Consider the following 24,241-nt stretch of genomic DNA (forward strand, 5'->3'; position numbering starts at 1 on the left):
TCTCAGAGACCAGCTTTTGTTCCTCCTACTGGGTTCTTTTCAATCAGCTGAAAACACCGTCTTCCCGCGGGCAGGGGCATGGAAAATAAGAGGGAGGGACCGCCTTATATGCTTCGAGAGCAATTTTCTCTCCTATCTTATCACCACCTTCAAGATGCGTTATTTTCATCTGAAGTATGGCTCCTATTTGGGCAAGAAAAAAGTCTTTTCATCTCTCCCATTCCTCATTTTTTTCCCCGCTCTATCTTCTGAGGGAAGCTTAGGGGAAGATTTTTCTTCCACTTGCCACGCTTTCAGAATCCCATAAAACATGCTGGCGGCTAGCGTGTTTTGGACTGATAACCCCCCCTCCTATCCCACCACGTGACCCCAGCACGAGCTGTCACGGGGCCAGTGTGCGGACCTGGTGGGGGACCAATGAGGTTTGGCAGGAAGCAGGGGGGAGGCGAGCAAGGTGGGTGGGCAAGGAGCTGAGGGCCCCAAGTGTCCTTTGCCCACTGACACTCCCACGAGCCCACTTCCTCTTCAGGCACCGCAGGCCCCCTCATCTCCAAGGCTACATCCATGTTTCACCCCCCATCACCAACATAACTGCAAGGCCAGACTGACCCCTCTGCTTAGAAAGCTCCTCTTCTTTGGAACCCTTGAAGTACAGAATAAAGGAGATTTCCAGAACAACTTGATGGGTGTCGCTGGGAGGTCATTCTAAGGCAGTCAGCCTCAGGATGGTCTGAGCCTCAGGGACCTTGGAGAACTGCCCAAGGCAAAGGGATGGAGGAGGCAAAGGGGCCCACCTGGGGCCAGTCCCACTGCCTCCAGTCTGCAGAGGCCATCTCCAGCAGATGGAGAGAGATCGCACAACTGGGGAGCATGGAAACACTCTGCTCCCTGCAGCCATGACTGATGGATGATGGGTGTGTGGCAGGGTCAGAAGAACAAATGGGTGACATGTCCCCACACTCAGGTTGTCACTGGGCCATAGCGCTGCAGGATTATGGAGAACTGAGTTCGCACATGAGCACTGACATCCCCGTGACAGATTGAAAAATGAGAACTCCTAGAGAGACAAAAACTGGACTTGGGGTTCTTTTATTGAGATTCCTTCCTTCATGCATACTGTCTCTCTCTCTCTCTCTCTCTCTCGTCCCTGCACACCCATCTGTCAGTTTCTCTGTTTGTCTCTGTCTCTTTCCCCCTCCCCCCTCTTGTCCCCACACACCCATCTGTCAGTTTCTCTCTTTGTCTCTGTCTCTTTCAAGCAGTAATCACAAAATAACATGGAAGAAGAGGTGACTTGTGTTCTCATAACTACAAGATGACTTCAAGATTCATGGAAATTGACCCCTGTGGAAATTGACATCTGCTGCTGGTGATGACTCAGATCCACACGTCACCAACTGGGTACCACTAGAGAGCTAAGAAGATGCTCCAGTAAGCTTCCTCCCTCCTTTACAGGTCGGCTTTGCTGGTGTGTTTCTATTTTAGAGTCAGGAGATGGGTCTCATGTGGGAATTATATTTCTCCAACCAACTGGTGCCGAGTTGGTTCCTGAAGCCCCCACAGTACTGGCAGCAGTTTCAGATCCCCATGTTTCTTTCCTCTAGTCCCAGGCCAATTGGAATCTGCAGACAATAAATACCAGCTACAGACAATGCTGAACCTAGGAGAGGAGGTACAGTGTGTGGTTAGGTTCTGCTCCCCTCCAGGCTGGGCATTATAAAGAAGTTCTGCTTCACAGCCCAAAGCACCCACCCCTGCCATTCTCACCACCATCTCCAAACCTAAACACAACCATCTGAAAGGCCTGTATACTCGATCTTACCCAAAAGGCTGAGAAGTGATCTGGAAGGCCTTTAAACCCTTTTCACCTGAGGAAATGTGTATATCTTTGCATCCTCAGCCACTGCGTCCCTCTTGTGGAATCAAAAGAAAGTGGGGCGGGGGAAAAGAAAAATTAATAAACACATAACCTCTCCCAGGGAACAAGGCACTGTGCTGCGGGCTTTACAGATGTTCTCGCTTAATCCTCAGAACAGCCCCCGAGACAGGAATTGTTTCTGGTGTATAAGGGAGGAAGTAGAGGCTTTTAAGGGAGAGTAATTAACCTGGTCAAGGTCCCCTAGGCTAGGCTAGCACTGACACCCCAAAGCTGGTCCTCTTGCTTCTGCAACCAGGTATCCCCTAAAGCTGATGCGATCCCGGCTGCAGCAGAGGAAATTCCAGCTGCTGGGTCTGTCCTTCTGTGTGATAATTAGCCAAACTGCTACCACGCTAAGTTTCTCCATTCTCTCCTTCACCCTCCAAACCACTCTGTTATCCATAGGGTCCTGCTTCCTGTTCCCACTTCCTAGCTCAAGCAAGGCCACAGAGTTCAGTTCTTAACACCTGCTCTGCTCTTTCTGCTGCTTTCCTTGGAAAATGCCGCCCTCCAGCCTCCTCCACTGACTTTGTGAGAACAACCTTCCCTCCGTGTCTGGGTCCCACCTGCGCTCCTGAGCCTCCAGCCACCTGCTCAGTCCTGCACAGGCTCACAGGGGGGCATCACCCATGTGAACATTGCCTGTCAGGTGTGAGACAGAGGTGGGAAGTTGGTAACTGAGGCATTACATGATTCAGGGGAGCACACATTTATTTTATTTTTAATTTTTTTTAAAAAGAAATGCTTTATTATTTTTATTTTCTTGGTTGTACCATGCAGCTAGTGGGATCTGAGTTCCCTGACCTGGGATTGAACCCCAGGCCCTCAGCAATGAGAGTATGGAGCCCTAACCACTGGACTGTCAGGGAAGTCCCCACATATTTGTTTTAAAACCATGCCTCTCATCTCCCTCCTAACACACAAATTAATCCAATTTGGATCAGAGACATCAATGTAAAAAATGAAAGCATTGAAATACTAGAAGAAAATCCTGGGTGGATATTTTTGTGTTCTTAATAAACTTTTTATTTTGTATTGGAGTATAGCTGATTAACAATGTTTTGATAGTTTCAGGTAGGAATTCAGCCATGCACACACACATATCCATTCTTCCCCAAGCCCCTGGGTGTATACTTTTAGATTCTCAAAGTTGAGAAAGCTTTCTAGGTGTGATGGCTATAAATTCAAGTCAACAAATTCTGTTGCTGCTGCTGCTAAGTTGCTTCAGTTGTGTCCGACTCTGTGCGACCCCATAGACGGCAGCCCACCAGGCTCCCCCGTCCCTGGGATTCTCCAGGCAAGAACACTGGAGTGGGTTGCCATTTCCTTCTCCAATGCATGAAAGTGAAGAGTGAAAGTGAAGTCGCTCAGTCGTGTCCGACTCTTAGCGACCCCATGGACTGCAGCCTACCAGGCTCCTCTGTCCATGGGATTTTCCAGGCAAAAGTACTGGAGTGGGGTGCCATTGCCTTCTCCGCAACAAATTCTAAAGACATTTAAATAATATAAAGACATATGTTAAGATCTTAAGACATATATTAATACATAAAGAATATGTCTCTATATTAAGACATACAAGAATATGGCTTTATTTTTTGTGACTTAATTTGCATTTTAAGCAGGCTAGGGGAACCTCAGAGCTCCATTAGTTAAGGCTTGTACCTCAAGTTCTAGGTCTTTAAATCATACTAGTAGAGAAGATAAAGTTCAAACTGGGAAATTTTAAGAGAAAAAGTAGGGGGAAAGACCCAGAAAGGAAGCAAACATTTGGTTTCTTTGAGCTCAGAACCATAAATTCTCTTTTTTAGCTGTATTTCCATGGTTTTATGGGCTTCCCAGGAGGTGTTAGTGGTAAAGAACCCGCCTGCCAATGCAAGAGATGCAAGAGACTCAGATTTGATCCCTGAGTCAGGAAGATCCCCTGGAGGAGGGCATGGCAACTCACTCCAGTATTCTTGCCGGGAGAATCCCATGGACAGAGGAGCCTGGCAGGCTATAGTCCACAGGGTTGCAAAGAGTCAGACACGACTGAATCAACTTAACACGCATGCATGCATGGTTTTATAAGCCACGTGGATCACGCATAACCTGAGGTCAAATCTTCAGAGTGAAAGGGAACTGAGGTCACACCTAATTTAGGGGTTCCCAGTGATAATAGGTGCACACTAGGCCTCAGTGAGTCCTTGCAAGTAGCCATCCAGCAGAGCTCTCCTTTCTTCTTCCTTTGTCAAAAAGGTGAAACTGGCTTGTAACATTTCCCCCAGGGTAGAGGAGCTGGGGTGGAGAGAAAATATGAGGATTGGAATCAATTGCATAGCTGGTTTATTGAGCATCTCAGACTCGGGGGTATAAACATAAAACGGTTTTATATTTTCTCTAATCAATGCCGTCAGCTGCACTTTATCAAATTCTGCTTTCTGTCTCCTACCGAGGGCCCAGGCAGATCCCGCTGTTTCCCCATCACTTTCAGTTATTACAAATCCTTCTGGCTTTAAATCACTGCCTCACATCGAGCTCAAAGTTCTCAAGGGTTCCAGGCTCCCGCCCAGCCCAGCCAAGTCTCTGAGACAGGAGTGGAAGGGACTCACTGCCCTTAGACTCCGTCTTTGGTCCGTCTGCCCCAGGCAGCTTCTGCTCTCAAGGTGGTCTCCACGGAGACCACCATTCCCCCGCCCCCTCGAGTTTCCTAGGGTACTGTTCAGACTCACTCTGGACATCATCTCCATCCCCTCTGAAAGGAATGTCCACATGTCTCCTCATGCCCTTCCTTCCCCAGTGGTCCACTCGAGGGCAGCCTAGACAATCCCTGACTCCCGCCTCTTCTCAGGTCACTGTCATTGACACGGAACCGCAGGAGTCAATGAGAACCTCTGCAGTGCCTTCTAAGACCTGTGAAGACACAGGTTGGGGGATCCTCTATCCTTTCTTCCTGGGCCATCTCATCACAGTCCCCAATTGCCCAGCCTTCACCAGCTGCTCCAGCCACATTCCTCCCCTCGAGTGCTCCAGGTGGAAGCAGACATCTGTTTCTATATGTTTTACACCCGAAACTCTAGAGGATGCAGACCGAGCTCTCCTGGGCACACCTCCTCTGTGCCCCAGTCTGTCTTGAGAAAGGAGTCTAGAAGATTTGCAGATCCACAGGAGCCTGGCTGGGAGTGAGCTGCCCGCGGCCCCTCCTTGTAGGGACCCCCACTTCAGAGCTGTCCCCTCGGAGCCCCACTAGTTGAAGATTTGCTTGCAAGGGAATCATTCCCTCTCTTGGTTTGGCTTGAAGCAAAGAGCACTTCTCTCGCCCTCTACTAGAATGGCAGGCTGTAAAGTCATAACTACTGCTCGTAATTAATAATGATTAACCATCATAGATTAAATACCATCAAAGCCACCCCTATACATCATTTCATTTCCCCAGAGGGAAATACTTTATTGTTCCCTCCATCTTATGATGAAAAAGTTGAGGTTTAGGGGGAAATCAAACCATGGCCAGTGGGCCAGATCTAGCCCACCACCTGTCTTTCCATGGCCCATGGCTAGGTATGATCTTTACATTTTTTAATAGTTTAAAAAACACACACACACCTCAAAAGCGGAATGCATTGTGACAAGAATCACGTGAAATTTAAATTTCAATGTCCTGGGATTTCCCTGGTGGTCCAGTGGCTAAGACTCCGAGCTCCCAGTGCAGGGGGCCCAGATTCGATCCCTGGTCAAGGAACTAGATCCCACATGCCACAACTAAGATCAAAGATTCTTCGAGTCACGACTAAGACCCAGTGCAACCAAATAAATAAATAAATTCTATTAGATCCAGCATTGCTTATTTGTTTATGTACTGTCTGCAGCTGCTCCCGTATCACAATGGTGGGGTGGAGGAGTTGCATCAGAGACTGATGGCCTACAAAGTCCAGACTATTTACTCTCTGGTCCTGTAAAGGAAAGTGAGTCACACCCGCCAATGTTTATTTTTCTAACAGCTCTTTGGATCAGCTGGGATCATCTCCAGGCTGCAGGATGGCTTTGGCTCAGCTCCTCCTGCATCCTTCTGGGACCAGACTTCCTGAGTCTTCTTCTCAGGGAGATGGAGGACATGTAAACCAAACACACCGCACCCTAAAGCCCTCAGCTGGACCAGGCTCCACATCTCATGTACTCTGCTCACTCTAGCAGGATGGGCTGCAAAGCCACATGCCCAGTTCAGTTCAGTCAGTCAGTTGTGTCCGACTCTTTGTGACCCCATGAACCACAGCATGCCAGGCCTCCCTGTCCATCACCAACTCCTGGAGTTCACCCAAACCCATGTCCACTGAGTCAGTGATGCCATCCAACCATCTCATCCTCTGTTGTCCCCTTTTCCTCCTGCCCTCAATCTTTCCCAGCATCAGGGTCTTTTTAAATGAGTCAGCTCCTTCGCACCAGGTGGCCAAAGTATTGGAGTTTCAGCTTCAGCATCAGTCCTTCCATAGTGGAGGTAATGGAATTCCAGTTGAGCTATTTCAAATCCTAAAAGATGATGCTGTGAAAGTGCTGCACTCAATATGTCAGCAAATGTGGAAAACTCAGCAATGGCCACAGGACTGGAGAAGGTCAGTTTTCATTCCAATCCCAGAGAAAGGCAATGCCAAAGAATGCTCTAACTACCACACAATTGCACTCATCTCACACGCTAGTAAAGTAATGCTCAAAATTCTCCCAGCCAGGCTTCAGCAATACGTGAAACGTGAACTTCCTGATGTTCAAGCTGGATTTAGAAAAGGCAGAGGAACCAGAGATCAAATTGCCAACATCCGCTGGATCATCAAAAAAGCAAGAGAGTTCAGGAAAATAATCTATTTCTGCTTTATTGACTATGCCAAAGCCTTTGACTGTGTGGATCACAATAAACTGTGGAAAATTCTTCAAGAGATGGGAATACCAGACCACCTGAGCTGCCTCTTGAGAAATCTGTACTCAGGTCAGGAAGCAACAGTTAGAACTGGATGTGGAACATCAGACTGGTTCCAAATAGGAAAAGGAGTACGTCAAGGCTGTATATTGTCACCCTGCTTATTTAACTTATATGCAGAGTACATCATGAGAAATGCTGGACTGGAAGAAACAAGCTGGAATCAAGATTGCCGGGAGAAATATCAATAACCTCAGATATGCAGATGACACCACCCTTATGGCAGAAAGTGAAGAACTAAAGAGCCACGTGCCCAAAGGGCAACAATTTCTCATTCTGATAATGAGAGGGAGTAAAGAATTAGAAGCAAAGATTTCACCGACTACAATTGCAGACCCAGGATTTGCAATCAGGGTTGTCTGACTCTGTGCTCAGCTCTCTGCTATACTGATTTCTGTCCTGGGCAAATTATTAGAGGTACCATAAAGAAAAAAGAATGGGAAAACCATGAGGAAAAAGTATGCTGAAAGATGTTATTACCGAGTCCAAGCTCGTACTGCTTGCCACATGACAGACCAATAAATCGAGAGACGAGTTGTTGGGGCAAAGAATAGTGACTTTATTCAGAAAGCTGGCAGACCAAGAAGATAGTGTACTTACATCACAAAGAACCATCTTGAGTCAGAATTCAGGCTTCTTTTATACTGAAAGAGGAGAGAGTAAAGTCAAACATTTCCAGTCAGCCTCTGGAGGGGAGGTGTGCATGTCTTCCTCCCTGCAGTCACTGACAGCTGGGCCTGGTTAGAATGTTGCCTATGAGCTAAACAAAGGTGCGTGCATATGTGCTAAGCTGCTTCAATCGTGTCCGCCTCTTTGTGACCCCATGCGTTGTAGCCCACCAGGCTCCTCTGTCCATGGCATTCTCTAGGCAAGAATACTGGAGTAAGTTGCCATGCCCTCCTCCAGGGGATCTTCCCAACCCAGGAATCAAACCTGCATCTCTAATGTCTCCTGCATTGGCAGGAGGGTTCTTTACCACCAGCACCACCTGGGAAGTCCCTAAACAAAGATATTTTACTTTAGAGCTCATTACCTAGGAGGCAGGGTTCCCAAAGATGGGCCATTATGTGTAATTTAAAGCATAATGGCAACATCCCTTTAGTGATGAACTCAGAATACAAAGATTCTCTCCTATTACAATGTTTCCATCATTCTCTATTCAGAAGGGCTCTTCCGTACCACCGGGTACCACCCAGCACATCAACGTGAAGTCACCGGAAGAGACAGCCGCTGTAAATAAAGTCAAACTGGCTGCTAAAGACCCTTGGGAAGCCTCCGCAGGCGCTCGCAAGAGCAGTATATCCTTCAGGACTACCACTGTCGATAACTGAACACACGCTGACAGGAAGTAGAAAAATTCTGAAGACTGTCATTTCAATTACCCAGCAGGCATTCGCACGGCAAGCTTCTTTCAGAGTCAGAATATAAATAAGTCGTGTGTGTGTGTGCAAGCCCTTACAAATGAGAAGGAGGAGATGGGAGAATAAAACTTGACGATTACCCCTCTGCCAGGTTTTTTTTTTTTTTTTTCACCAAAGCAGGAAGCAGCAGACCCACTCCAGAGCCTCCTGGTGGTGAAATCTGAGGCCTCGCGGGAGCCAGGACCCATTAAGCGTTTGTTGTGCTGAGTGACAAGGCTGGAAGCAGCATGGGAGCGGATGATGAATAGATGCCCCGGCATGGCAGCAACCTCAATGAGCCTCCCGCGGCCCGAAGTTGATTCTCCATATCATAATGGAATCAGACACTTGCCAAGAAATCGACAGGAGGGAGAAAGAGTTTATAAAACACGCGCACGCTACTCGTCCTGTGGCTGCTGTTCTGAAAGAAAGACGGGAGACCAAACATGGTGAAGAATTCAGTGACACCGACATGTTGTGGCACATGGTGAGATGGGCTAGGTTTTCTTTTCAGGCTCCACTGAGAATCAAAGAAGCCGAGAAACGGTGGACGTAGAGGATCTCTGAATAACTACATCAGAAATACGGTACTTGATGAGACGTCTTCTCAGTTCAAATCCCTGCAGTCATTGTCCTGAATGGTGCTCCAGACCAAAACCAAGTATTTCTGGGCAAGTGTCTTTACCTACCTATGTAGAGGAATAAAAACTATTTATCAAGAATGCATTTGTAGCAGGCACAAACTGTTTTACAAACCGGATTCCATTTAACCCTACCTTCAAGGTGGGCCTAACTCGACCCTTAGCACACGTGGAGAGACTGAGCCTGAAACAGAAGGGTTCAGTGACTTGCCTGAGGCAGCCCATGCATCGTAATTTTTGATGCATTGCAAAGTAAATTGCTGTCATCTGTACACTTCTCCTGAAGAACTCAGCATACATATCATTAGCTAGAGCTATTTCTTTATATGTTTTTACTTTTGAGATAAAATTTACACACAATGAAATGCCCAGATCTGAAGTGCACACTCACTGTGTCTTGACAAATTTGTACACTGTTTAACCAAACCTCTATCACTATATGGAGTGATTACATCCTTATAGTGGTATTACCTCCCCCCCAGAAAGTTCCCCTCTATCTCAATAAATTTCTACTCCCAACTCCTGGAGGCGAAGGAGATGTGATAATGTGCAGATGATGGATGGTATCAGATCCACTGGTCTCAGCAGATACTCCATCATCTGGAAGCATCTGAACTCAAGAGAGCAGGAGGCTGGCTCATCAGAGGTTCACAGAAGCTACCTGGTGAGGAGTAACCTCCCGCAGCGCAGCTGTGCTGTCTGCCAGGATTTGGTAGGTGTGCCAGACTGCTGGCAGATGTGTGGCACTGTGTCCACAAGTGCTAGAACACACTGGCACACCCAGAGCTGTGAACACACGAGCAAGAGTCATCGGCGCCATCTTGGTGCTGGCGGTCACACCTGAGTGCAACAAGTAACTCCTTGGTACTTCATAACAGCCCAGAAGTACCAGGGAGTTAACGTCAAGAAGTCAGCTTGGACCCATGGGGCACACGAGCCAGTGAAACAGTGCTTCCCGTTTGTCCTTCCAGGCAGACAGTTCTGAGATGCATTTCATAAGGCTCCTGAGAAGGTCCTGGTCAAACCAGACACCAGTCACCACCAACAGTGGTAAAACTGATGATGCGTCCTGAACTGGTTTTCCCTCTTCTCCTGTTCTCCACATCCCTCACTCTTGCCCACTGGGATTACTTCCCAAATAAGTATTACTTCCCAAATAAGCTTGGGAAGATTACTTCTCAAGCCTCTGTCTCTGGCTCTGGTGTGAGTGCGTGTGTGTGTGTTGTGTTGAGTGGGGAGCAGAACGAAGACTAAGACAACTCTGTAGTATTTGTTGTTGCCTGTTTATTTATTAAGGTATAATTTTATACACTAAAACCCACAGCTCTTAAGTGTCCAGTTTGGTGAGTTTTGACAAATACATATACATCCATGTAACTGATACCCCCCCCAATCACTGTAGTCTTGTCTGCGCCCGAGAAAATCCCTTGTACTCTTTTTCAGTCCAGCCCCAGCCCCAGCCCCCAGAAGCAACCACTATTCACATATCTATTGCTGTAGATTCGTCTTGTCTGTTTTGAACTTTATATAGGTAGACTAAATGGGCCATATAGTCATTGTGATGGTGGATGGAAAAGAACAGAAAATTCTTTGTCGCTCTCTGACAAGAGGTCAGGTCTATTCCCCTTTCTCTTGAATCTGGCTGACCCCGTGACTTGTACTGACGACAGAATGCTGCAGAAGCGCTGTGACCCCACGGCTGTGATTTACGGAGTGTGCAGCCCCGGCGTTCTCAAGCCTGGATGCCCGCTCTGGGGGGTGGGGTGGTCCTGGCAGAAGTGTTGGCAGCAGCTGGAGAAGGACCATGAAAGTCTGAAGCAGCGTGTAGGTGTCCAATAGGGCATCAGGACGTGGGAGATGCAGCTAACATGGTACTTAAAGGGCGCCCAAAATCTCTGAAAATAAGAAAGGTGGAAAATATGAGTCAAGCAGGCAATTCAAGGAGCCAGGAAGAAAAGACAGCAGAGTAAAGCTTAAGAAAGTGAGATAAAAGAAATAACAAAGGCAAATGCAAAAACTCATGAAATAGACAACAGAGAGCATCAAAAAAACAAGTTTTTTCTTTGAAAAACTTTAGCCAAGAAAAAAGGTAAAAACACGTATCAAGAATGGAAAAGGGGATCTAACTCCATGTGGGAGACATTTAAAAATTATTTATAACTACTATGGGGACTTGCCTGGTGGTCCAGAGGTTACAACTCCACTCTTTCAATGTAGGGAGAACGGGTTCAAGCCCTGGTTGGGGAACAAGGATCCCACATTGCTGCAGGTTGTGGCCAAAAGTGGTAAAGAATCTGCTTGCTGATGCAGGAGACGCAGGTTCAATTCCTGGGTTGGGAAGATTCCCTGGAGAAGGACATGGCAACCCACTCCAGTATTCTTGCCTGGGAAATCCCATGGACAGAGGAGCCTTATGGGCTACAGACCATGGGGTTGCAAAAGAGCTGAATGCGACTTGGTGACTAAACAACAACTATAAGCAGCTTCCTGTGACTACATCTGAGCCTCACTGGGGAGACGGGGAGGTGCAGCCGGCACCAGGCAGTGGAAACAGCAGGAGGGCCCGGACAGGCCGAGGGGGCAGGAAGACGCACCCCACTCCCCCCGGGAGGGGCTGAATTATAATTTTCAAAAGTTGAACACAGCACTTTCACACATAAAATGGACATATGTAAGTCACTGTTTCCAGCTCATTAATTAATGAGGGAGCTGATAAGATGTTAAGACCAGCTGAAAGGAAAATCTGAAAATCAGCCATGTGGACAGGCAATCTGGAACGCTAGACCAAACTTGCTAACAGATGCAGAACTGGTTGATGGGGCAATAAGAGGTAATGTTTGAGGCCGTCTTTTCCAGGTGACAGGAGCCAATCCTATCTGTGTGGGACGAGATCCATTTGCATCGTTGTGGACAGGAACTGTTTCCATTTTCTACAGCCCAATTTCTCCCCAATCTAAGGTGTAGAACAGCCTCTTCAAAAGAAAGACAAAGGTCCAGGCAACCCCTGGGGATGGGCCACATCTGGCCCGCCCAGTGTCTCCTGGCCCATTTGCAAGTCGGGTGATTTCTCTAGACGGAGGATTATCTTGGTCTGTTTACACCTGCAGGACAGAGAGCACCTCGATCCAGGATGTTAGAATGACCCATGCAATGTTGAAAGATCCGGATCCCAGGCCACACCCTGGACCCTTCAAAATCTGTCTCTCTTGTCAGTGGTGCCTGGTGGCAGAATATTTATTTATTGTTTACTTATTTGACTGCACCAGGTCTTGGTTGCAGCATGCAGAATCTAATTCCTTGACCAGGGGTAGAAACAGGGCCCCGGCTTTGGGAGCATGGACCACCAGGGAAGTCCAGAGAAGTCTCTTATTTTTTTAATATTTTATTTATTTACATCGGACCCCTTGTGTGGCACACGGGAATCTTAGTTCCCTGGCCAGGGATCAAACCTGGGTCCCCTCCCCTGGAGTTTTAACCACTGGACCACCAGGGAAGTCTGCATCGGGATGTTTAAAGCGCCAGGTGATTTGGAAGTGCAACCGAAGTTGAGAAGCACTGCTCAGAGGACATCCAAGCAGGAGCTACAGGCTAGCAGCCCACCCTCCACTCCAACCCCCTCCTCACCCCCTCCCAGCCTCATCCTCTTCCCCAGCCTGCCCATCCCTCCTCTCCTCTCCCCGGGCCTGGCATCCCTGTGCATTGGGAGCCAGTCACCCCTACCGCCACGCAGACGGGGCCGAGGACATCTCCCCTTCCAAAGCCCCCTCCCCCAGAGGTTAGTCCCAGGAGACGGCCTCTTGAAAGTGTTTTGCTCCTGTACACAGAAGCAACCACAGCTTGAGAGCAGCAAATGAGAAGAAATCTATCATCCTCAGGAAATTGGTTCCGGCCGCCCTGCCGAGTCACAGCAGTCAGACGGGCCCTTCAAGTGGCCGGCGAAATGAATAGGTTTAATAGTGCGGCACCAGCTGTCCCCAGGACACTTGTAAGCACTAGGTGGGCGGGCTGTGGGGCTGCCCCTACCTCTCTGGCAAGGGCTTAGATCGGGCACTTGGGGGCCTCGGTCCCCAGTGGCTCCTTTCACAAAAAGCAGGATGGAGCTGATCTCCTTTCAGACTCCAGATACGTTTTCAGCCAGGCTCACGTCCCATCCTGGGAGCAACCTGGAGGGGCTGACTGGGAGGGCAGGGCTGGCCTTGACTGGAACTGGCCAGCTTTTCTGGCAGCCAGAACCCTGAGCAAGCTGACCAGAGGATGGAAGGCGGGAGCAATGGCGGGTTGGGAGTCCTGCCCCTGGAATGACCCTGAAGACATCCCAGATCCCTGCAGACCGTGATGGCAATCAGGCAGTTGAGGACACCCACTAGCATTTGTCCAGTGATCTCAGGCAAAAGAGCAGCATAGTAATACCTAGGCCCTGAGGTGGCACTGAAGATCAGATGACCCCAAAGACAGGACAGCCAGCCTCCACAGTGTGAGCTCACTCCCTCCCTCCCTGGACACCTGAGAATCAGGGCAAAGGCTTGACTCGCATGCAGGTCTCAGACGTGCCCCTTCCGTGGTGGCAGCCACACGTGACCACTGGGACTCAGAGTGGGGCTGGGGCAAACCCAGACGAGCCGCGAGTGTAAAATACACACTGGGTTCTGAAGATCCAGTTTTTTAAAACAGTAAAATGTCTCACTAATAATTTTTGCACGACTGCACATTGAAGCCATCTGTGGTGCGTGTACGTGTGTGCTAAGTAGCTTAAGTTGTGTCCAACTCTTTGCAACCCCATGGACAAAGGAGACACCAGATTCCTCTGTCCACAACATTCCCCAGGCAAGAATACTGGAGTGGGGTGCCATGCCCTCCTCCAGGGGATCTTTCTGACACAGGGATTGAACCCAAGTCTTTTATGTCTCCTGTATTGGCAGGCGGGTTCTTTACCACTAGCGCCAACTGGGAAGCCCATTGTTGGCATACTGAGTTAAATAAATTATTACAAGTAATTTCACGTTTCACTTTTTCAACATGGCTATCACCAATCTAAAATTTTTTGTGTGGCCTGCGTTGCCTCCAATACTGTCAGGAGTCCTCAGGGCCACCACGGGACTCTGTTCCGGCCCCAGCTCCTCGGTGTGCCAGCTGCCACGGCTGCAGAGCCCCAGGCTGACTCCTTGAAGCCCACACTACACAGTGGACCACAAGGCGCGGCAAACTCTAACGCAACACCCCTGGGCGCCTCTGCCCCACCTCGCCCCCCACCATCCCCGCGGCCACCTTCTCTGCACGTGTGAGCAATTCCTCAGAACTGCAGGCCACACTCTGCCCCATCTTTGCTTGGGGAGACTTTGTGAATGGCTCTGGGGACTGAAAGGCCTGTTTTCCAAGAGGTTTCCACTCCTGAGGACTCAAACTTCCTGGCCCTTGCTCTGTACAACCTGTTACGCTGGTGGTACCTTCCCAGCCCCACGCCCACTTCCTCTCACAGGGCTGTGCAGAGGCTTTTGCCTTGGTTAGGGTTGCCAGATAAAATACAGAATACCTGATGAGATCTGAATTCCAAACCGACAACAGAATTTTTTGGTCAGTATATCGCATGCAATATTTAGGCTATACTATAAAAAAAATTTTTTTATCTGAAATTCAAACTTAACTTGGGCAGCCTGTTTTGATTTGCTAAACTCGGCAGCCCTGCTTGGACTACGTCTCTGGAGTGGGGTTTGGGTGTGTAGTGCTAAGAGCGTCCTCTCTGGGTTCAGGGTCTGCCTCTGCCAGTTCTGTATCCCTAACCTCAAGGCCTCAGTTCTTTCATCTGCACGATGGAGATGACAATCAGGGTCACTGCTTCACATGATTGTTGTGGGGTGAGATGAGAGCAGCCACAAGAAACCTGGCCTGTCCGAAGTACTCCCCTGGTGTGAGGAAGAGGGGACACAGCAGTGGGCCAAGGTACAGCTGTCAAAGCCAGGGCAGGATGCTCTCCTCCCCGCAAAGGAGGAGTGCTGGGGGTGTCAGGTACAAAGCGGCACACTGCCCATGACGCTGCAGCTCAAACTCTGGGACCCCTGGGACCCCAAGGGGAAGGGTCCTGCTGGGGGGGTTTGGAAGGCAGCCTCTGTCTGCTGAACCCTGGGACTGCTCGAGCCCCTGACCTTGAAGTGAGGACAGACAGGGCCACTCAGAGAGGTGACAGGGCTTCGCCAGGTTCTCCTGGGCCTCTCTGAACCACTACACTGGAAGAGATGAGTGGAAATCACCCAGCTAAGCATCAGGCAGCCTGCCAAGCACTCCTGGGCTTGTCTCCTCCTCTGGATCATGACTTCTGCAAGCCATGTGGGGACAGAGGTGGTAACACAGGGCGTAAGCCTGACAAGGCCGGTACAGCAGGCTCTGGAGGGCCTTGAATGCCAATTAACTCTATAGAACTCACGTGACAACGTGTGTATCACGAGCGTTTGCCTGAGCCTGGAGTCAGGTGCACAGCCACTGACGGCAAGCCCCAGATTATAGCTTGGCCTGGCCTGGGGGCCTTTCTATATCGCAAAAAACTTATGATCACATCAGCAAGATGGCCTGACAGTCTGACGATGGCGCTACCACCATCACAGCTCAAAACACAGGCTGGTTTTCTGCCGGGAGCCGGCATATTGCATATTGAGTGCATATTGCATATTGCATATTGAGTGCAGCACTTTCCACAGCATCATCTTTCAGGATCTGGAATAGCTCAACTGGAATTCTATCACTGCTGGGAGCCAGCGTGAGGAGCTCCACCCATGACAAAGGTCATGAGGAAGGCGGCTCGGCATATGCAAAGGCGGGATCTAGCCTCAGGAGTCCCCCTGGAAATTCTCGAGCGTCTACCCCCAAAACCAGAGTCTGCCTACTTTCTGCTTTGTGCTCTCACCTACACCTCTGACTTTACGGGGGGCTGTCCCCCACTACCTCTCTCTGAAAAAAAGAGTTAACTTACAGCTCCAGTTAATCAAGTTTCTGGGTGTGATAGTGTTTCAACCTACAAACTCCTTTGGAAGTTCTCTAGCCTGCCTGAATAGGATTTTCCGGCCACATGTGATTGCTCAGAGCCTCCCAACTGTGAGAGGCAGGAGATGTTCTAAACTGTCTAAACACAGATTCCTTTGAGCAGTTAAGATTGATTAAAAATTGTATTGGTGAACGGTTTTTCACTTGTTGGGCCAATGTTTGCTGCTAAGTTTCCATATCCCTTACCTGCTGTGTCCCTGGCAGTGTATTGATTAATATAATTGGTGTAAGTAGTAGCTTTAATGTTTGTAACCTGGGACCCTTGAGTTAATTCTTTTTCTCATTGTAGCCCACCACACCTTTGCCCTATAGGAATGCAACTTTAATGCTTTTGGAGGTTGGCACCTGACTAATCACCTTTAGAGAAAAATAAGTTTTCTGAAGAAAGGGTCTTAAAATGTTAACAGGCCTCTGGGCCAGAAGATGATGCAAATCACCTAAACTTTTGCATATGATAAGTTTGCAGGAAGAAAGCCTGGCTTACTGCATGACTCTACCCCTTCCCCCATTATCCTCTATGCATAACTTAAGGTATAAAAACTACTTTGGAAAATAAAGTGCAGGCCTTGTTCACCCAAACTTGGTCTCCCCATGTCGTTCTTTCTCTCACCTTCTGGCTGAATTATTCAGCTTTTCTCCACTGAATTTCCTCACTGAGCTATCCTCATTCTATTACTCTTTATATCCTTAATTAACATTTAATTAAGCAGTTGTTTCCTGATCCTCGCCGACGCCATCCCCGCTTCGAATTCCCTGGATCCACCGGGGCTGGACCCCGGCAGTTTTCCTGCTCCACATCAACAGAGGGAGAAATATTCGAAGACACTGGGACTTGGGAGAATCCCTGCTGGGAAGTAAGGCCCCACCCCGTGCCAGCAGAGCCCCCAACCTCTGTTAACACAAAGCCCCCAGGTCCTGTGATGTGTATGCGCCCTGGGTGTGTGCTGGGGATGGGGGTTCCTCACCCACTGAGAAGCCTGGGTGAGTTGGGTGCTCAGGGACTAAGTCACAGGTCCAGGGCACTAGCAGCCGGGAGGGTGTGTGACTTTGAGCTACTCTTCGGTTGGAAACTGAGCTGCTCACTGTGCCCCCTGGAGGCCAAGGGCACACGCTCAGCAGGTGGTCACTGAGCGCAGAAGCCATGACATGTACGAAAAGTCTCCTTGGGGTCTGACTCCTTTCATTTATATTCAAACAAAACAGGATCTTAAGCAGGTCAGCATCCAAAAATTATGTAGATAAGAATGAAATCAGACAAACTCAGAAAATGCTAAAACACAACTACTATATTTCAGGCACAGAGAACCAGGCAGAAACAAACTCAGCAGGCGTTCACTCGGCAAGCACACACCTCCTCCAGTGAACTCACCTGCAAACAAAGTACAGTGCATCAGCTCTTCGTTCAACTTCAGCAAGTCTGAATATTCAGAGAATGTAAAACTGTCTTAATACGATAAAATACCCTTCAAAACCTAAAATCTACCTTCCACCCAGAACATGATGTGGCTGGTGCCCACCCTGCAGCGACCCAGCGGCCCCCCTCCTTCCAAGCCTACAGGCTCCAATCCAGTGGCTTCCTAACAACCCCCCCCCACCACTCCAAGCACACCGGGCCATCCACCCACCACCATGTGGGGCCCTCAGAAACTTGCCCACACCAGGCACAGTAAACTGCCCTCTGACAACCCCCATAACTCAAGACCAGCCTGCCTATCCCTCCATTCTCCTCCCATTCTCTCTCACTGGGTAGTCCTCCAGTTTGGCCCCAACTCTTTAGCTCCCCAATCCTCTCACTTTCATGCTTCCCGCTTTCTGTCACGTTTCATCAGCTGGAAACGGCCTTCACTTCCTCACAGGGTGACATCCTGCCGGGTCCCACTGGAAACTCGCCTTGCTGGGGTCCGGCACTTCCTGCTGTCTACCTCTCTGCACCCCAAACCCCGGAAGGCCAGGGACCACACTTTTCTTGACGTTCCCTCCGGAGCAGAGACATAACACTTTGACCACTGTAGGTACTTCAACGTGATGAAGGATCGCTTCTCCATCAGTGTGCTGACAAAAAAACGGGCAAAGACGAGAGGAGGAACGATGCTTCACGGAGTAAGCTGAACCACACCAAGGAAATAAAAATGAAACCGTTCCACTAGTGGTTACTGTGTGAGATCCCAGCAAAGACCAACAGGAAGATTCTCTCCAAGTGAAACTCGTCTCGGCCTCTGTCCAGGAAGTGAAAGGGCTCAGGTGTCACGATTCCAGTAAGGGTGGCACTGCCCTTCCAGTAATTTCTAGACCTGCACTGTTCCACGCAGCAGCTGCTAGGCACACGTAGCCATTTACATTTAAATTAACATTTCAGGGACTTCCCTGGTGGTCCAGTGGTTAAGAATCCACCTGCCAGTGCAGGGAACACGGGCTCGATCCTTGGTCCAGGAAGAGTCCCACATGCCACAGACCAACTAAGCCCATGTGCCACAACAAAGACCCCGTGCAGCCAAAAAAATAAATAAATAAATAAAACAAAATTTCACTCCAGGATTGTGGCCACCCTACTGAACAGCACAGATATAGGCCATTTCCAACATCACAGAGAGTTCTGCTTGACTGCTGCTCTGTACACAGGGCTCTTTTGAAATAACAGTTTTTAGCACATTATCTAGTTTAAAACCCACACTGAAAAAAAAAAAAAAAACCCACACCGACCTCCTATAATCCTCAGGACAAAGCTCCGAATCCTCAAATGAGCTGCAGGCCTTGTGTGGCCTGTCCCGCCCCCACCTTTTCAGCTTCTTTTCATGCCATTTTCCACTTTACGTTCTGGGCTACAGTGGGCTTTTTTCAGTTCCTCCACTAGCCAATACTAGCTAGGCCACTGGACCTCTGCACAAGCTGTCCCCTGGCCTTCCCAGCAAACTCCTACACATCCTTCAGAGCCCACTCTGGGTCTCAACCTCAGGAAAACCTTGCAGTCTCCATCAGGTTCTTTGAGACACGCATTCTTGTAAGACTGTGCTTTCCTTCAGAGCATTAATATCAGCTTGAATTATACTCTCGTTAGGGTTATTTCCCCAACTAGGCTGTAGTTTCCTGAGAACAAGGTCTGTAACATCTCTGTGCCCCTAACACTTAGTTCGGTGCCTGGCCAAAGTATCATAAAGTATTGAATAAAACATATACATGAACACTGTCTATAGGTTTTTTTCTTTCAACGAACGTTCTGTTTGCAGTATCATACATGATCATCAAACTGCTGCTAGAATGTTCACACCTGTTACTGCAAATTCAAAACCCAGGAAAAAGTTCTCCTAGGAATTTACTTTAGGTCAGGGTTGGGCTGCCTGGTACAAGGTTGCACCCACAACTGGGCAGGTTCAACAACACAGGAGCCTCTCCCCAGACCATTGGCCTCAGGACCCTGCGTCTCCACCCTTGACCTACCTGGATCCCCCAAACTGACATCACTCCGAATACGCTCTGGGCTCGCCGCAGAGGAGTAGCAAAGATTGCAATGCCTTCATCCAACCGCCGGGGGCCAGAGAGCTCTCATCTTCTCATAAAACCCTGGGGAAAGAGATCCACGTGCTCTAGGAGAATAAACCCCACGTCCGAGGTCTGGGGCGGCGGCCGGGAGGAGCTACCCCACGCCCAAGGTCAGGGGCGGCGGCCGGAGTAAGTTTCATGGATGTTTACACACACCCTAAACCTCATGCTGCCCTTCCAGCCCCGGATCCAATACCTTTCTAAAGGGTGCAGCGCCTCCTACTGTAGCCCCTCACCCTGATCCTGGTGCCTGAGTTTGGCCTCTTCCGTCCAACACCCAATTTCTGTGCTGGGAACGATTTCTGAACTCCGGTTGCCGGGAGTTTCGTCAGCGCCCCAGGGCGGGAGCTGGCGTCGCGGATCAGCGTCATTCTGCGGGTCTGGGGTTCGGCCAGCGGGTGGGAGCGAGCCAGCACAGCCCCTCTGACACCACAGAACACGTGGCGGTCCTGCCTTCCCAATCTACAGTCAAAAGCAGGTCCGAACACGCACTTCCTGCCGTAAGTGACGGCTTACCACAGAGACGGCAGCTAGAAGATCTCCTTAGCTCTGAAACTGGGTCCTCCATGGCCGCCTTAAAGGGGCCGCAGCCGCGAGATGTTGGAGAGGAGCGCCCTAGCTTGGAGGGAAGGGCCCTAGAGCAAGTGAAGCAGGAGGCCACCTAGATTTCCGGAATGGAGGCGCATCCCGAGGCAGGGGATAGATACAATGATCACTCCTGTTTTCCGGGTGAAAAGAGCCATGCTTGCAGAGAAGGTGAATTACTCTTCCAAGTTTGGCCAGCGAGGAAGCCATGGCCCTCTCTGTGGCCACAACTGGGCAGGTTCAACAAACAGGAGCCTCTTCCCAGACCATCGGCCTCAGGACACTGCGTCTCCCCACTAAACCTACCTGGAACCCCCCAAACTGACGTCAGTCTGAATATGCTGTAACCAGCAATCTTGGAATCTGCCTTTAGGCTGGGCGAGCACTCTGGTTAGCCACAGGCCCCCTCCACTCCCTACTGCTTTACCCCGATTATTCACATTTATACCACCTGCGGTCCCAGGAGGGTGCTTGAATTTGTGACTTGGGGGTCTCCAGGCTAAAACCTCCAATTTATTGGCATTCAAATCCTTCAGAATCTAGCCTTGTTTGCCACCACTCTCTCCCTTCCTCAATTACAGGGAACTTCTCACTATACCCCCTCAACTCCCAGCTCTGCCAGCTGCAAGTCTTTGAAGGACAGGGTTTGTTTTTGCATGTGTAGTTCCTCACAGAGCCCGCACCTGCGTGCTGCCCATTCCAAGTGCTGAGTGACATCGGAGGAGGTGAGGCAAGCAGTCAGACAGACTCGGTTTTGCTACTTACAGTGTAGTTTAACTCATGGGCCTCTATTTCTCTGTATGTGACATAAAAAGGCTGCAACAGGTCCCAGCCTTCATTTATCAGTAAATCTTTGTTTTTAGATGCAATATTTTTCAGAAATCCAGTAGTTAATACAGATAAACTTTTTATTTATTTTTTTTCTTTTTTTGAATCCGCCACGGGTGTACATGTGTTCCCCATCCTTTAAAAAGATAAACTTTTTAAAACCCAACAACAAAGAGACAAAAAAAAAACAACCCACCAACCATTTTAAAATGGACAAATAATTCAAACTTATCTCCAAAGAAGACATTCAAATGGCTGATGGTCACATGAAAAGGTGGTCAATGTTGGGACTTCCCTGGTGGTCCAGTGGTTGGGAATCCACCTGCCAAAGCCTGGGACATGGATTCAATCCCTGGTCCAGGAAGATCCCATGTGCCTCAGAGCAGCTAAGCCCACAACTACTGAGCCTGCGCTCTACAGCCCTTATGCCACAACTAAGGGAGCCCCAGCGCTCAGGGGCCTGTGCTCCACAACAAGAGAAGCCGCCCCAGTGAGAACCCCGTGCACTGCAAGGAAGAGTAGCCCCTGCTTGCTGCAACTAGAGAAAGCCGTGTGACACAACAAAGATCCAGCCCAGCCAAAAATAAGTAAATAGATAATTAAAAAAAAAAAAAAGATGGTCAGCATCTTTAGTCATCAGGGGAATACACATCAAAACCACAATGAGATGCCATTCATATCTAGAAGCAAAAAATCTGAAAATGAGAACTGATGGGGAACAACACGAGAGAGCCCAGAGGGAGGGAGAAGCCAGATGACAATCAGGAGCTCAGTGTGGCTCCTTCCCTGATGGCTTTCCTAGTGGGGGCGCCTGGTAATTTTCCTGGAGAAATGCCTGGGATGGGAGGGAGTGTGCCTAGAATAGCAGGAATGCCTGGGCTCAATGGAATTTTTAGCGATCCAGAGATTTTTTTGAAGCCATGCAGGATCCAGAAGTTACTGTGACCTTCCGGGATATGGCCCAGAACCCAGCAAAGATGTCAAAATATCGGAGCAACCCAAAGGTTATGAATCTCATCGGTAAATTGTCAGCCAAATTTGGAGGTCAAGCATAAAGCCCTTCTTTTAATTTTATTTTATCTTTTGGGGTCTTTTTGTTTGTTTGTTTTCTCTAGGCATCATACCCTTCTGACAAATAAAGCCCCTGCTGAAGGAAAAGCAACTTAGATCACCTAATGGATGTCACAGTAATATGAACCAGCATATCTCTGACCGTCTTATGAAGAAAGCTGGGGTACTTTGGAGATAATTCCTACTCCTCTGCCCCAAATGCAACTGAAACATTCTTACAGTGGTTTGCCATTAGGGTGTTCATCAGACAAGTTTTCCTACTAGAAATTAAAAACTTTAAACAATTTTTAAAACTTAAACATATCTAAAACAAAATTTTTAAAGAATAAATAATAAAAAAGAATATGAATGTGTGGAAAAAAGAAACTAGATAAAGTAGGAGATGCTCTGGGGGAACTGAGACAGCCCCGTGAGGCCTTGAGCTGGCCTGGTTCCAGAGGTTTCCTGTAAGTTCTGTGGACAGCAGGTACCTCAGATGGTATAGAATCTGCCTGCAAGGCAGGAGACCCAGGTTCAATCCCTGGGTCAGGAAGATCCCTGGAGAAGGGGATGGCTACCCACTCCAGTATTCTTGCCTGGAGAATCACATGGACAGAGGAGCCTGGCGGGCTACAGCCCATGGGATCATAAAGAGTTGGACAGGACTGAGCAGCTAACACGTTCACAGCCCAGACAGCAGAGGGTGCCACCATGGGACACCCCCAGGACTCTTCCAGCTCTCAGGTCCTGGATCTCAGAGTGAAAGGGAGCCCTCCGTAGAGTCAGACACACATCCTGGCCTTGGGGGAAGTTATGGTTTAAGGGAAAGGTTTGCATGAAGCCCAGTGCTAGAAACACTACAGGGAAATAGAGTTCCTGGGAACTAGTGACACGTAACTGTCCAGATCATTCTGCATTATTCCCAGGGAGACAGGGAATGTTCCTCCAGTGGAACAGTCTCTAGAACACTGGACATTAAACAAACACGTCTTTGTGTCCTGTCCTATTTCCATCTGCTGAAATGCTACCTGGATGTGGGTTCTTTTTTTAATATATAACTTTTTGTTAACTTATATTTATTCTTTACTATACTGGGTCTTTGTCGCTGTGCAGGCTTTTCTCTAGTTGTGGCGAGTGGGGGCTACTCTTCGTTACAGCGCAAGGGCTTCTCACTGGTGGCTTCTCTTGTTGCAGAGCACGGGCTGTAGGCACATGGGCTTCAGTAGCTGTGGTGCTTGGGCTCAGTAATTGTGATTCTAAGGCTCCAGAGCACAGGCCCAATAGTTGTGGTGCATGGGCTTAGTTGACCCACCGCGTGTGGGCTTTTCCCAGACCGGGCATGGAACCTATGTTTCCTGTACTGGCAGGTGGATTTTTTTTACCACTGTGCCACCAGGGAAGCCCCTGGATATGGGTTCTTAACACTGAAACTTCAGCTTTTGTCTGTGACTGCACCTCTAGAGAACAGTCTCAATTTTTTCTTTTCCTTTTTAACCATGTCATGTGGCTTGCAGGATCTTAGTTCCCTGACCAGGGATCGAATCTGGATCCTGGCAGTGAGAGTGAGACAGGAGATAGGCCCCAGGGTGAGCAGCTGGAATTCATTTCCTGTGGATAGAAGCTCCATAACAGCAGGAGCGAGAGAGCAGGCTGGGCCCTGCCCCAGATAAGAGATAAAAGACCACACATTCCTCATTCTTGAAGTCAAGGAGACCTTCCTGACTACACATGCGCAGGAAGTCTCCTTGGAGGTCAAAAAGGGAGAAGGGCGCTTCCCCACAATAAGTAATGCCAACCCACCCCTAGGCCTCTTTGCTAGAATCCATCCTGGTTGAGAGATGCACACACATGGGAGCACCCTGAGATATGCCAAATATAGACCAGGCAAAGCACGATGATTGGTCAAAGGAAACCTGGAAGAAATGCCCCATAAAAGCGATTCAAACTATCACAAGGGCACAACTCTCTCTCTCTGAGCCTGACAGTTTGGCCATCCGCATGTACTCTTTTTCCTCCTAATAAATACTTTACAGTTTCATTACTTGTTTCTGTCTTTGTGGGAATTTATTTCTGCAAAGCTGTACAGGCCAGGGCCTTGTCACTGGCCCACTGGTTCCTTGTGGGGTGTGTGTGTGTGTGTGTGTGTGTATGTGTGTGTGTGTGTTAGTCGCTCAGTTGTGCCCAGCTCTTTGTGATCCCATGGACTGTAGCCCGCCAGGGCCCTCTCCATGGAATTCTCCAGGGAAGAACATTGGAGTGGGTAGCCATTCTCTTCTCCAGGGGATCTTCCTGACCCAGGAATTGAACC

General features: G+C 48.9%; 1 long non-coding RNA gene and 1 other non-coding gene across 18 annotated transcripts; both read right to left on the reverse strand.

Moving 5' to 3' along the window:
• Window positions 1-10,165: 10,165 nt before the first annotated feature.
• Window positions 10,166-21,267, reverse strand: LOC102393855. Of its 17 annotated transcripts, XR_003107688.3 has the most exons (5): window positions 19,667-19,973; window positions 19,369-19,491; window positions 17,728-17,985; window positions 17,303-17,350; window positions 10,166-10,796 (listed from the first exon to the last, which is right to left on the reverse strand). It is a non-coding gene; the product is annotated as an uncharacterized LOC102393855 (long non-coding RNA). The 17 variants fall into 17 exon arrangements; XR_006640756.1 differs by lacking the exon at window positions 17,728-17,985 and having other exon boundaries at window positions 19,667-19,987; XR_003107689.3 differs by lacking the exon at window positions 17,303-17,350 and having other exon boundaries at window positions 19,667-19,970.
• On the reverse strand, window positions 19,146-19,332 carry LOC112584129. Its single transcript, XR_003108475.3, has one exon. It is a non-coding gene; the product is annotated as a small Cajal body-specific RNA 16 (non-coding RNA).
• Window positions 21,268-24,241: the final 2,974 nt, after the last annotated feature.

The sequence above is a fragment of the Bubalus bubalis genome, chromosome 3, assembly GCF_019923935.1.
Source record: "Bubalus bubalis isolate 160015118507 breed Murrah chromosome 3, NDDB_SH_1, whole genome shotgun sequence".
NCBI lineage: Eukaryota > Metazoa > Chordata > Mammalia > Artiodactyla > Bovidae > Bubalus > Bubalus bubalis.